Consider the following 11,852-nt stretch of genomic DNA (forward strand, 5'->3'; position numbering starts at 1 on the left):
CTTTAAGAACACCTGTTTATGTCACAAGGTATGGAAACTCCCAGAAGAACATATGTGTATAACAGTAATACCAGAAGGAGTAATATGTATCTCTCTATATATGTATACAGATAATATATATAAAATATAAAGTCATACAGGTATAAATATGCATATCACATATATACCCTGTATATATAAATACACATCTTGCATGTCCTGGCAACGAAGCAGAAACATTCAACAAGTCCAAAATATCCCAATTTTTAACTTTTCTAATTGTATTTTCATGATGGATAATTTTATCCAGCAGAGGAAGTTCAGCAACTTTATACATACACAGAAATAAAGCACTGTGAACAAAACCTCACTTCATTGCTCTAAAGAAATTAATTCTGCCTTAGACAAAACGGTTTTGTTAAAACTAACAGTTATGTTACAGTGAAAAACAGGAAAAAGGCAGACCAGTGGATTACTAAGTGTAGAGCAAAATGCTTTCACTATGTTCTTTTTTTTATGGGTTCAGTACTGCAAATTCCATCCACATGCAGTATGTCTCCTGTGCACTATTTTGAGGGGTGTTACTGAACTCAGTGGGACGACTTTTCTAAGGGGCTATGTATGATCAGGCGAGGTCGTTACTTTGCTGACACCTCCAGTGTTAGCAACCAAGGAAAGCTTTATCCCAGAGGATGAATGTCTGAGTTTTCTGCAATGACACGGGATTGATTAGGTAATATTTATTACCTACTTGAAGTATTTACCATAATGGACAGATAGGCAAAAGTTCCTCAAGGTTCCTGTCAGTATGACAGAGAGGTGGTGGAGTCACCATCCCTGGAAGAGTTCAGAAAATGGGTAGACGTGGCACTTTGGGACATTGTTTAGTCTAGTCTACCCTTAACTGGTTTAGTGTGGACTTGGTAATGTTAGGTTAATGGTTGGACTGGATGATCTTAAAGGTCTTTCCAGCCTAACGCCAAGTTCACAGGTTCAATCCCTGCTTACTGCAGGGGGGTTGGGGTCAATGATCTCTCAAGGTCCTTTCCAACACAAAGCATTCTATGATTCTATGATTCTAAACGATTCTATGATTCTATGACCTGGGGAAGAACCCCCCTTCGTACCTCAGGGTTGCCAATGGCTGTGACTGCAAACACATGAGCAAGAGGGACTCTAAGAAAAAAGGTTGTCTTCTCCACCTTGGGACTACACCCTTGTTCACCTCCAGTTATGGACAGTTTCTGAAGCTTGAGAAGGTAACACTGATCCCCGAGCTATCACTAGTTAACGGGCAGTGAAGGCAAAATGTCCCCTGGATGGTTGCAGGCAGTTAGCTAAAGCACTGAGGAAGGAGGTTTCCCTGCAATCATCGCCTTACAGCAAAACTCTGTGTGTGATGGGCACCTTGAGGGCAACGCAGACAAGCTTCATGCCTCCACATCTCCCAGGGGGAAGAAAGGAGCAGAAGCATTAAAACCCCTGCACGTATAAGCAGAGAGTTTAATTCAGAAGCAGCTTTAAAGTGTATTTACAATATGCATTTTAAAGCCTCTGAGTGAGAGCCAGAACTTCATCTCTCCTGATAAAATTATGTTGACAGAGCTTGGAAATTTAATCTCACGTGGAGGCTGAATTCATTCAGCTTCAGCTTCCAGTTGTTGGATCTTGTTAATTTGATACCAAGGTAGAAAAGCACCCTGATGTAACTGCTGTGTAAGTACTGATACACAGTGATGAAGTAGTTTCTCAGCCTTTTGAGTTACGTACTCTATTTCCCTGAAAGTCGTATTTACATACTTTGAGCTCATTAGCACTAGGACATTAATATTCTTATTTTGCAGTTGTTTTCCTCATTCCTGTGTGCATGGTATTAAAATGTATTATATGACGATTCTTCAGTTTCTATCAAACAGTGCATTTCTAATTTTCTTCCATAATTTTTAGAGATAAAGTTTATTACTGAAAAACAAAAAGCTCTTTTTTTCCTCCTTATTCTATTTTAGTCCAGAGCCCTTCCACTTAAAAAAAAAGGTGAATTGTCTTTAAAACACACTGTCTCTGTAATAAAAAGTTTGATTTTTTTTTCTCAGCTGAGGACTATCTCTTTCATTCCAAAACTTAAAAGACGAGAGCTTAATCTTCTTCAGAAAAGGGCGTATTCTGCACTGAAATACATGCAAACCGCCTGGAGGGCTTTCAGCTTGCACGGTTGTTGCAGTCACTTACTCAGCTCAGGACGGTGCTTTGCTTCTTACTGTCGCTGGGCTCAGCAGCGGCGTACCCTAGGCACAGCCAGCGCACAGTGCTATCGTGGTCTTGGGATGACGATAGAAGGTCAAGACGCGTGAGCTGGCTTTTTGGCAGCGTCGCAGATGTGATGCTGGTCTGCTCGCAGCCTCCCTGTGCCTTTCCTTCAGCAGATATCCTTCACCAGATGCTGGTTAGCAACGTACACCTCCTCTTTGGAAGGGTTTGAGGTCTACATGTGGAGGTATGCAACAGTGTAAACATGATTCAGTACTAGAAAAAGTGATACTCTGTTGGAGCACACAGAAAGTGAGATGGAGGTAATGAGATACACTATTTTATTTATTTAATTTTTCACTAGGCACTATATTCCAGAGATCATTTACATTTATATTAGGTAGTGTAGTGTGGAGCGAAACAGATGGTTGAAGCTGCTCTCATTTGTACTTTTGCCTGGAACCACAACATTATACTTTGCCGTAACAACTCAGAGTCTTGGAATGACAGTCTAAGTCATGGTCCATGACGGATGGAAGTATGAAAGCTTTCATTCAGTTATAGCAAGATCCCAAAGTACTTTGAAATGCCCTGCCCCGGGCACACCCTTCTGACTTAGCTGTGGCTAATATTTCCCATGCTGGGGAATTCCTTGGTGGTGGCACTCTGGGTTTCTCCATCTGGTTCTGCCAAGCAGCAGGTTGAGGCTGTGTGATATTGGTGGTAACTGATACTGGTGGCCATTAAAAAATGTACAAGGATTGACGTGTATGGGGACCCTGGTTAACAACTAACATTGTAACTTTTAAGCTCAGAAAATAAAATGCAAGAAGCAATTATTAAAGATTTATTAAAAGGTAAGGATATCTCTATAAAATCCATGATATTACATTATACAACTTCAAATAGATAACAAAAATTACAACTCTGTGCCTACATTTAAAAAGGAAAATAGAAGCATTGGTTACCATTTCAAAGTATGTAGGAGGAACGCAAAAATCTTTGAATGTTCAGATTTAGAAAATGTGTTCTGGTGAAGTTCCCAAATTCCAGCTTTTTAGCCCACTGGTGTCCCTTCTTAGGTTGTTCCTGGAGTGCTGTTTTACATCTCCTTCAGAAAACTCTTTCATAATGTCTCAGGTTGGTTTCTGAGCAGAAGATGCCTGTCATCCTTCTAGGACAATCCCCGTTTTTCCTACCTCATTGCTTCTGAGGAGCTCCCAGTATCTTCCAGTATCATTTGCTTTTTATACCTCCCTTTGTGTCATCCTGCAAACTCTGCTGCCTTCAGTAAAGTCACTTTTGATTTACATTGGAGGAAAGATTAAAATTGACCATTGGGATTAAAGCAGCTAGAAATTTGGTCCTGAACTCAACCAAATTTCAGAGTTTGTAACTTCCAACTGCTCTAATTTTTAATATCGGAAGCGAAAGTCTTCGCACATTGTGCATGTTACACAACGGGTTACTGATGTAAACCGATTGTGGATGTTTTCTCATCAAAAGCTGCCCAGCTCAGGTCTTACAAACTTAAAATACTTGCATCTTGATTCCATTCTCTCTAGGATTTACACTTTTACTGAAGTCAGTGCAAGAATAGGGCTATTTTAGTATGTTCTTATGGTAACGGATGCAGTTACGGCATTGTCTATAAAATCCCCTGTGGCCAGCAGTACCTGCCCAGAAGCCACCCTGAACTGGTGACTGCTGGTGTGGGAGACAGCCGGAGCGGGAGCTGGAGCCAGCTCCCACCAAGCCGAGCACGGGAACGGGGTTTTGCACAGCGATACTAGCCACTGTGCCTGGGGCGCAGCGAGTACGCCCCACAGAGTACAGAGACAATTATGGCCCTTCTTGGGCCAATCTATCTCCTTCTTGGCCCCCAAGCATGCTTTAGGAGATAACAATTTTTCTCTGGAGCCCTTTTTTGAAGTCCTGTCGCCATCAACGAGTACACCCAGGGCTGAGTATGGATGAAATGGAACAGCTGCTGAAAATTCTTTAACTGACAATGCACCCAGCACTGCTCCAGAGATTGCTCTAGCTTGTCTGGCTTTTCAGCATTTCCTTTCTCTCCACAGATTTTCCACTCTTGCTAAAACCAGCTCCACAGGTTGTGGCAATAGCTTCAAGGGGTTGTGTAAACAGCAGCATTGCCAGGTCATCTGCGCCTCTGCTCAGCCGGTGACAACGCTGGCGTCTCTGTTCCCTGCAATCTGTCATCCTAAAGTAGACAGATGTTGATGGCTGTTCCTATGCCGAATGTTACCTTTGCCGTCAAGGTACTGCGCTCATCCAGCCATAATTTATCTAAGTTAGCCAGGTGGTTTTTTTTTTCAAAGGTAGAGAGCCTATTCTGTAGTAAGTGGATTGGATTTTTGTTTCCCCTGGTATCTGGAAAGGCAACATTTCCAGAAGGTGTATTGGGCTGCTCTGTGACAGTTTAGGATTTTTTATTATTATTCTGTAGACAGCTTTGCTATGAAATGCGTCAATCTTTTCTTTATGACTGAGTGCAATTCTGATATTAATGATGAAAAGATGTTGGGTTCTGTCAATCCTGTTTTGTCTTGGGGAAAAGAAAAGAGAAACGACTTATTCTAGGCTCATCACACCTTAGAAATATTTAAAAGCAACTGTAATGGCATGGGCCATGTGTCTGACCGGGAATGACCTCAGTACTATGAAAATACCTCTGTAGATGTTAAATAATGTCTTATGAACCACTAACACAAGGATGAATTAAAGTTAGAAAGGAGTAAGGTAGAGCTGATGCAGGGGGAAAAAGGTAAAATAAATATTTGATGGCAATTAAGATGCATATCTTTCTTTCTACAGAGATTAATTGCATTATAGTTTTGTTAGAAGCATCTTTCAGTTTTGTTAAGAGCAATAAGAACCCAACAGGAGTATCTTATGATCCTGTTTTGAAGTAATTAATTATTAACCAGCAAGAGTAATCAAAATCATTCAATAAATTTGGCGCTCTCCCTTAGAAGTGTAGCAGTGCAGTTCGCAGTGGCAGACCATGGCCAGATCTGACATTTCTAAGGGAACAACGGATGGGCAAAACAGAGCAGCTGGTTTTTGTGGCACGTGCTGGGAGAGAGCAGAGGTGAAGCCATGCTGCGGGGCAGCCCCGAGTCGCGCCAGGGCACAAGCCTGCCCCTTAGGGCACAGGCCTGCGGGGTTGCCTTATGGAGTTGCAAGTAATGGCACGCTTATCTACGAACCTCCGAGTCCTTAAATTGTTTTACAGTTTGAGGCTAGTGGATAAAAAAGTGTCCCAGTTGCTTAACAGCAAACGGTTCCCTTGCTTGGAGTTATGCTGTCTTTTTTTCCTTTTGCGCCTCTTTCGTTTGAGAAATCAGCAACTATCGCTGCCGGAGACTGAGGAATTTCAGCGTTGCTTCTCCTGGGTGAAGGCTGGGAGCAGGGTACGGAGCTGGCTCTTTGATCTGCGGGAGCGGCGGTACTCACAGCCATGGGCACCAGCCCCGACCTGGGGAAGCATCCTCCTCCTTCAAGGTTAGGGAGCCCCCTAAGCACCAACTGCCCCTGGCTCCTATGCCCTTAATTTGTGTTGTTTAAATGAAGAGACTCTTGTGAATGCTATAAAACTGCAGTTTACTGAGAAATCAAGGGCCAGCAGGCTGTGAGAGGAAGCCAATTTAGTCCACAAAATGCAAGAGCTGTGATAAGGAAGAACAAAGGACAAAAGGAAAAAAGGCAGAAATCATGGCTAACAATTATATGACTAACCCACTCTCTCCTCTGCAACGATTAAACATTAAACTCCCACAAGCTAAGTAAACAAAAAAAAAAAAAAACCACCCTCTGAATTCCCCCAAGGCTTTGTCTTCGTAGCAAGATCTGAACTTGAGGGAGGAGCGCAGCTGCATCCTCTGCCGAGCTGCCCTCCGTCCTGGAGGTGCTGTCTGTAATGGGGGGTCTGTAACAGGGAGATCTGTAATGGGGGGGGTCTCTGGCCGGGCTGGCCTCAGCTTGGGGGGCCGAGTACGCTGTGCGTATAGCTCCCATACTGTCCCTATAGATACAGCAGGGTGTCAGAGGCTCTGTCCCTCTGCAAAGCAAGGGGCTCCACCTTATCTGCATGGTTCCTAGCCCTAAGAGGCAAAATGTTACCTCTTCTCTTTTTTTTTCTGCAAAGGAATAATTTGGGTTTACCTCTCCGTAGCTGTTATAACCCCGCTAGCCTGTACTCCTTTGGCTTCATTTTATTCATCAGGCAGATCCCAGGCACATGCAGACTGCCTGTAGCCTGAAATTTCGATTTTGCTACTTATCGCCTCCCCTCTTTGCCAGCACAATTTTAATTATTCTGACTAACTTCAAAAAGCGGAAAGAGATTTAAAATCACCCCAGATTACAAAGCAAGAAACTCAATTTATGCTTCCAGAGCAGCCTTGCCAAAACAAAGACCGCAAAAGTGGTTCTCTCATAGGTGGACTCAGCCACCACTTTATCAAAGAAAGGAGCATAGCCGCTGGCTTCCCACGCAGCTCCCGTCCCGGCTCCGGCTCCTGTCCCCGCAGAAACCCAGCTTCCCTCGGGAATGCAGCACGAGCACGCACAGGCATGCCGGAGCGAGCAGCACGCAAGCAAATCTTCCTTTCCGGGGTCCTACGATATGCTTGCTTAATGAAAAGCTCAGCTTTCCACCTCCGCTTTGGTCTGCCGCCTGTGTTTGTGTTGCAGGCTGTAAATGGGGTCAGCAGAAGTTGCTGGGATTGTGATTCCGTTTTTTCCTATGGACAGCAGTGAGTCACTGCCAGGAGGGTAGGGAATGGATTACTGGCAGGGAAGGCTCTGAGGCCACTGGGTACAAGTTGGTGGCGTTATCCCAGAGGTGGGTGTCCGGGGGCAGCTGGAGAAAGGGGGTTGAAAGTCCCCAGTTGCTGGCAACGAAGACTTTCCCACTGGAGCATCTCCACTGCTGTCTGAGCAGTGGTGCAGCAGTCAGGTACCCAGGAAGGTCTGGGACCACGGTGAGACCCTGTGAAAGAGCTACGGTACAATTCCAAGTCACCACGTTTAGGTTCGTAGAGTAGGTAAACAGAGATGCCCTGGCTGCACGCTTGTTCACAAATACACCGACTTTATTAAATCACCACGACAAATCCAGATGCATGAAAGGTCAGGTGTGCAAAAAGGATTTCTGTTTGCAAAATTGGAAAATATCCCACTCCTGAAGCTCACCTCCGAACGCCATCACTTGGAACGAGGCATCCAAAATCAAAATTAGAAGTATGCTATCATAAGTGTTTATTTTTTCAATGCTGTGGCCAAAACCATGTGGCACTTACAATCTATGCTTGGCTGATATAAATGAGGCTGTAGCGTAATGGGACTGTTCAGCAGAACTCAGCAGAACTAAAGGTAAGGCTAGGCAATTGAAACTGGTTGAGTTATCGTCTGTAATAAGTTAATTCAGCCATGGGAAAGGCTAGCTTAAAATATCTATTTTTTAATGTTTGCAATAGGCTATGGGCCTGTTTGCAGCTGGGGAATATGATTCAGTGAATGAGAAGTGGCATATTAAGCTCAAATGCTTGAACAAATGTGTGTGCAAATAACAGGGGTGGATTAAGGACTTAGTTTTAAGGAGTAAAAATGCAGAGCTCTAAGGGAGTTGGAGAGCTGAACAGAGGAAAAGTAAACGGAAATAGTAAAATAGGAGAGGAAAGGAAGATAAAAGGGAGAAGTTAAAAAAAAAAAAGAAAGGAAATTATGGAGCAGACATAAAACCAGAGGTGATTATCAGGAAGAAAACAAAAACAAATGGGAGACTGGGTTGTCCCCTTTCAGATGGTGATGGTGAAATAAAAAAAAGCCTCACTGGAACCTAAAGCGGTCACTTCAGTTCAGCTCCCCTGGATAGCCTTGTAAAACCAGCACGATGTACCCAAAGATACGGAAAATGTCGAGTACTGCTGCTGTGTAATCTGTTTTCTTTCATTTGATGGAGGTCATGACTTTGATATTTTCCACCAGACTGGCCCTATTTGGGTGTCGGGCTGTTTGTTTGTTTACAAACAGAGAAATGTCTCCATCTGTCTGCATTCTCCTAGCAGCTACCTCATGGTTCTTGCAACTTCCCACCCTCGCCCACAGACCTTCCTTGGAAGGTTAGTTTAGGTTGTGGTCCTTAAAACACCCTTTAGCTGAACTCAACACAACAACAAAATGACAAAATTGCAACGAATGAAAACTGTCTTAGCCTTTACGTAATGTTTTGCTAATTTTAACAAACAGGTTGAGTGGTAGGAACCGGTGGGGTTGCTGAAGAGCCATGAAGAGATTACATAGTCGGATATTTCTGGAAATGTCTAGATTTCTAGAAATACCGATGAAATCATAACGGGATCAGAGTGCAGCTGGGCAGAGAACAGGCAACTCATTTTTCACCTCCACCGTCAGGCCAAAATGAGTCCAGCACCAGTTGGAGAAGTGATGCGGTCGCTTGGCCTCACAGCAGCTAGAGCAGAAACCTGCGAAATGGCCACAAGCTGGGGCTGGGGCTGGGTATTACCCGGTCCCTTGAGCCCTTGGAGCAGCTCCTGGCTCATCCCCGTGTGCATCCCGCAGCAGGTTCAACCTGCAGCTCACCTCCTGGGGCAGCTTTTGGGGTCACCTGGTGCCGCTGCAGGAAATGAAATTTGGGAAATACGTGGAAACCACAAGGTCAAAGCCTCGAGCGGAAATATTGCGAAGAAACAAGCTGTTCTCTGCACAGCCAAGTAATAACCTTATGGATTTGTGTCTGACCCTTATCCCCACACTGCAAGGCTCCCAGCTCCTTCCCATGTCCTCCTGGCCGTCCCCTGGGGCAGCTCGGGGCTGTGGGCAGCTGCCCAGCAGGCAGGACCGTGGGCAAGGGCCATGTGTCCTCTCCGCCAGCATCCCAACTCACGTCTCTCCTCCCTACCCCCTGCCAATTTTTATCATACGGGCAGGGATGTCCTTATCTTCAGGATTTGTTAGGCTCTGCCAAATCTGATTTTAATTAGCCAGTGGGCTCTGAATTCTGACAAAATGTATTTTAGCCTTAATTCTACTTTCAAATCGCCTTCTGTGTAAGAACAAGTGAAAAATTATCTGCATGAGCGTGGGAGCTTACTACCTATATGATTTACCTGCGAAAGACTATCCCTAAATGTTTTACATTTCGTACAATATGTCAATGTTATAATTGTACATCTAATTGAACAGGGGTTTTATTGAACTGTGTCTAGGAACAGTTTACACTTAAATCCTCAGCCAGTGTTAACTGCTAAAACTTTTACAGAAATGATTGCCTTAAATTTCCTTTCAAAATTGTGATTTAGTGCAGGCACACTGCCTCTTTTTTTTAGCCAGCAAAAAATAAACTTTATGCTGTAGAAATGTGCACATGGTCTTTGGCAGACTGGTTTCCTGACCTCAGAATTACTACAAAACATGGATTTTAAATACTGAGAATTTTGAGAGTAAATGTATTTACAGGAATGAAAGCTTGAGCAGAATGATAAATGAATCAGGCTTAATCAGAAATAAACAGTGACCTATTCATAGCTGTTTCAAAAAGGCAAGAATTTTGCAGATGTTGTTAGGTCAAGTTATATAAAAAGTCAGTTTATAACAAGCAGAATGTGTGTGCTAAAGTCAAGGGAATTCTTCGCAGACACATGTTTTTCCCATAGCTACGTGACTTTATTCCCCAGTGGCGTGGCTTCATTTTGGTACATGCTCCTTTGCATCTCTGACCATTGAGCCATCCCCTTGGTGGTGGGATTGCTGGAGAGCACAGTGAGAACTTGGCGAGCCATGGGACACTGAAGTTTAAGCTTAAATCCCTTAAGACATCCCAATCCATATTCACGGGAGGGATGCCCAGTGCCGAGCAAAACCTGCCCCCGGAATGTGCGTGATGGCCGGCACGGGGGCAGTTGCTGCACTGCCCGGATTTTAGGTAGGGTCAAACACTATTCTGACGCATCCATCAGTTCCCCCACAGTGCCCCTCCCTGTGTGTGGGAAATGCTTGCTCAGAATGCAGCTCTGGCTCCCATGGGCAAGGCTTCGCCTGTCTGGAAATGCAATTTTGAGAGCCCTGTGTCTGGAATCCAGCAGGAATAGAGAACTCATCTAGAGCTGGAGCCCATTTTTCTCCCATCTCATGTGATGGGAGAGTCAGGCAAAAGGCTGCAATTCAGCCAGCAGTGGAGCCAGGGGTAGAGCCAAGATGAGCTTTTAAATTTCTCAAGAGTCGACCCTGATTTTCATTTGAAGACCCTGATTATAGAGCATCTACACTGAAGCCCGGAACACCAGAACCTGCTGACTGGCTTGGAGGCCAACACACGCGCCATTAAACCACATTTCATTTATTCTAAATAAATAATGGGCATCCTTCATGGCACCGTAGAATATCTCAGCTAGTGTCTCTGCCATTATTAAAGTAGAAGAAGAGGGGAAAGAGATTGATAGCCAAACTTTCATGCACCAAAAGGCAGGATTAATCATAACCCAGGTACGGGATGGCACTGCTGCATCAGTTCTGGCCTGAGCCTGCCTCTCTGTATATAATCACGTTGCACAATATTTCAGCTGCAAAGCAGAAATTTTGGAATAGAGTCATCCTGGAAAGAACAATTTATAGCCAAGGTGTGGATCTCATGGCATTAAACAAGATCCCTTGCTGTGAAACAGGCTGTATTTTGTCCCCTCTGGAAGCAGCAGGGTTGCATGGGTGGCTGCAGAAGAAGTCAGACCTGCAGGCACCAGAGGCTGCCAAGAGTTGTGCACTAAAATACAAAGTATAGAAGTGGGGTAGGAGGAAGGGACATGGGCTGGAGGGTCTGAGAGGGCACAGAGTAGCATGTAGACTCATAAGGATTTGCAAAAACACTTGCACAAGTGGTCCAGATTAGGCTCATCCATGGTTGTTGTAAAGTTAGCGCCCACTTGAAAAATATTATTCAATCAAAAAGAAATTAGAAAACATGTGTGGAACTGCAGGAGAGCTGAGACATGAACACCCTCAAACTTTCTCTTCCTATAATCTAGAGCCAGGTTTTGTCATCTGAGCCCATGCCTAATACAGAAGAAATTGCCAGTATTCAGCAAGAACCTGTGGGTAATGGAAATGGGCTGTTGATTCAATTTACCCTTCAAATGAGCGTGACACGAGGAAAGGCTGCAGTTGTTTATTTCCACCCTGTTGCAGACATGATTAGTGGGCTAAACTGATTGCTCCAGCTTCACCAGCCCTGTCAGGTGCTAAAATCACTTCTTCAAGAGAGGAAACACTAGGACTGACTGACTCAAGGAGGTAGAAGACGAGCTTGTGTCACATGGCTTGGAAAGGATGGTAGCCATGCTTCAGCACCTACGCCCAAACCCAAACCAGGATCCATACTGGAGGAACTGATCTAATTTATTAGTAATTTAAAGTTCTAAGATGACTCCTGGCCAAGTAGTTGGTTTGGCAAAATAGCTGCAATCTCATTGCTTTGAACTTTTAGCAAAGAGACAAGTTTCTTTTTAAATGAGGAAGGGGTAAGTCTAGGCACTTTGTTTTTCTGCCGTGAGGCAGACAGGGTGTAATCTATACCTGAAATCTGA

Source organism: Pelecanus crispus, chromosome 10, assembly GCF_030463565.1.
Source record: "Pelecanus crispus isolate bPelCri1 chromosome 10, bPelCri1.pri, whole genome shotgun sequence".
NCBI classification, from domain to species: Eukaryota; Metazoa; Chordata; class Aves; order Pelecaniformes; family Pelecanidae; genus Pelecanus; species Pelecanus crispus.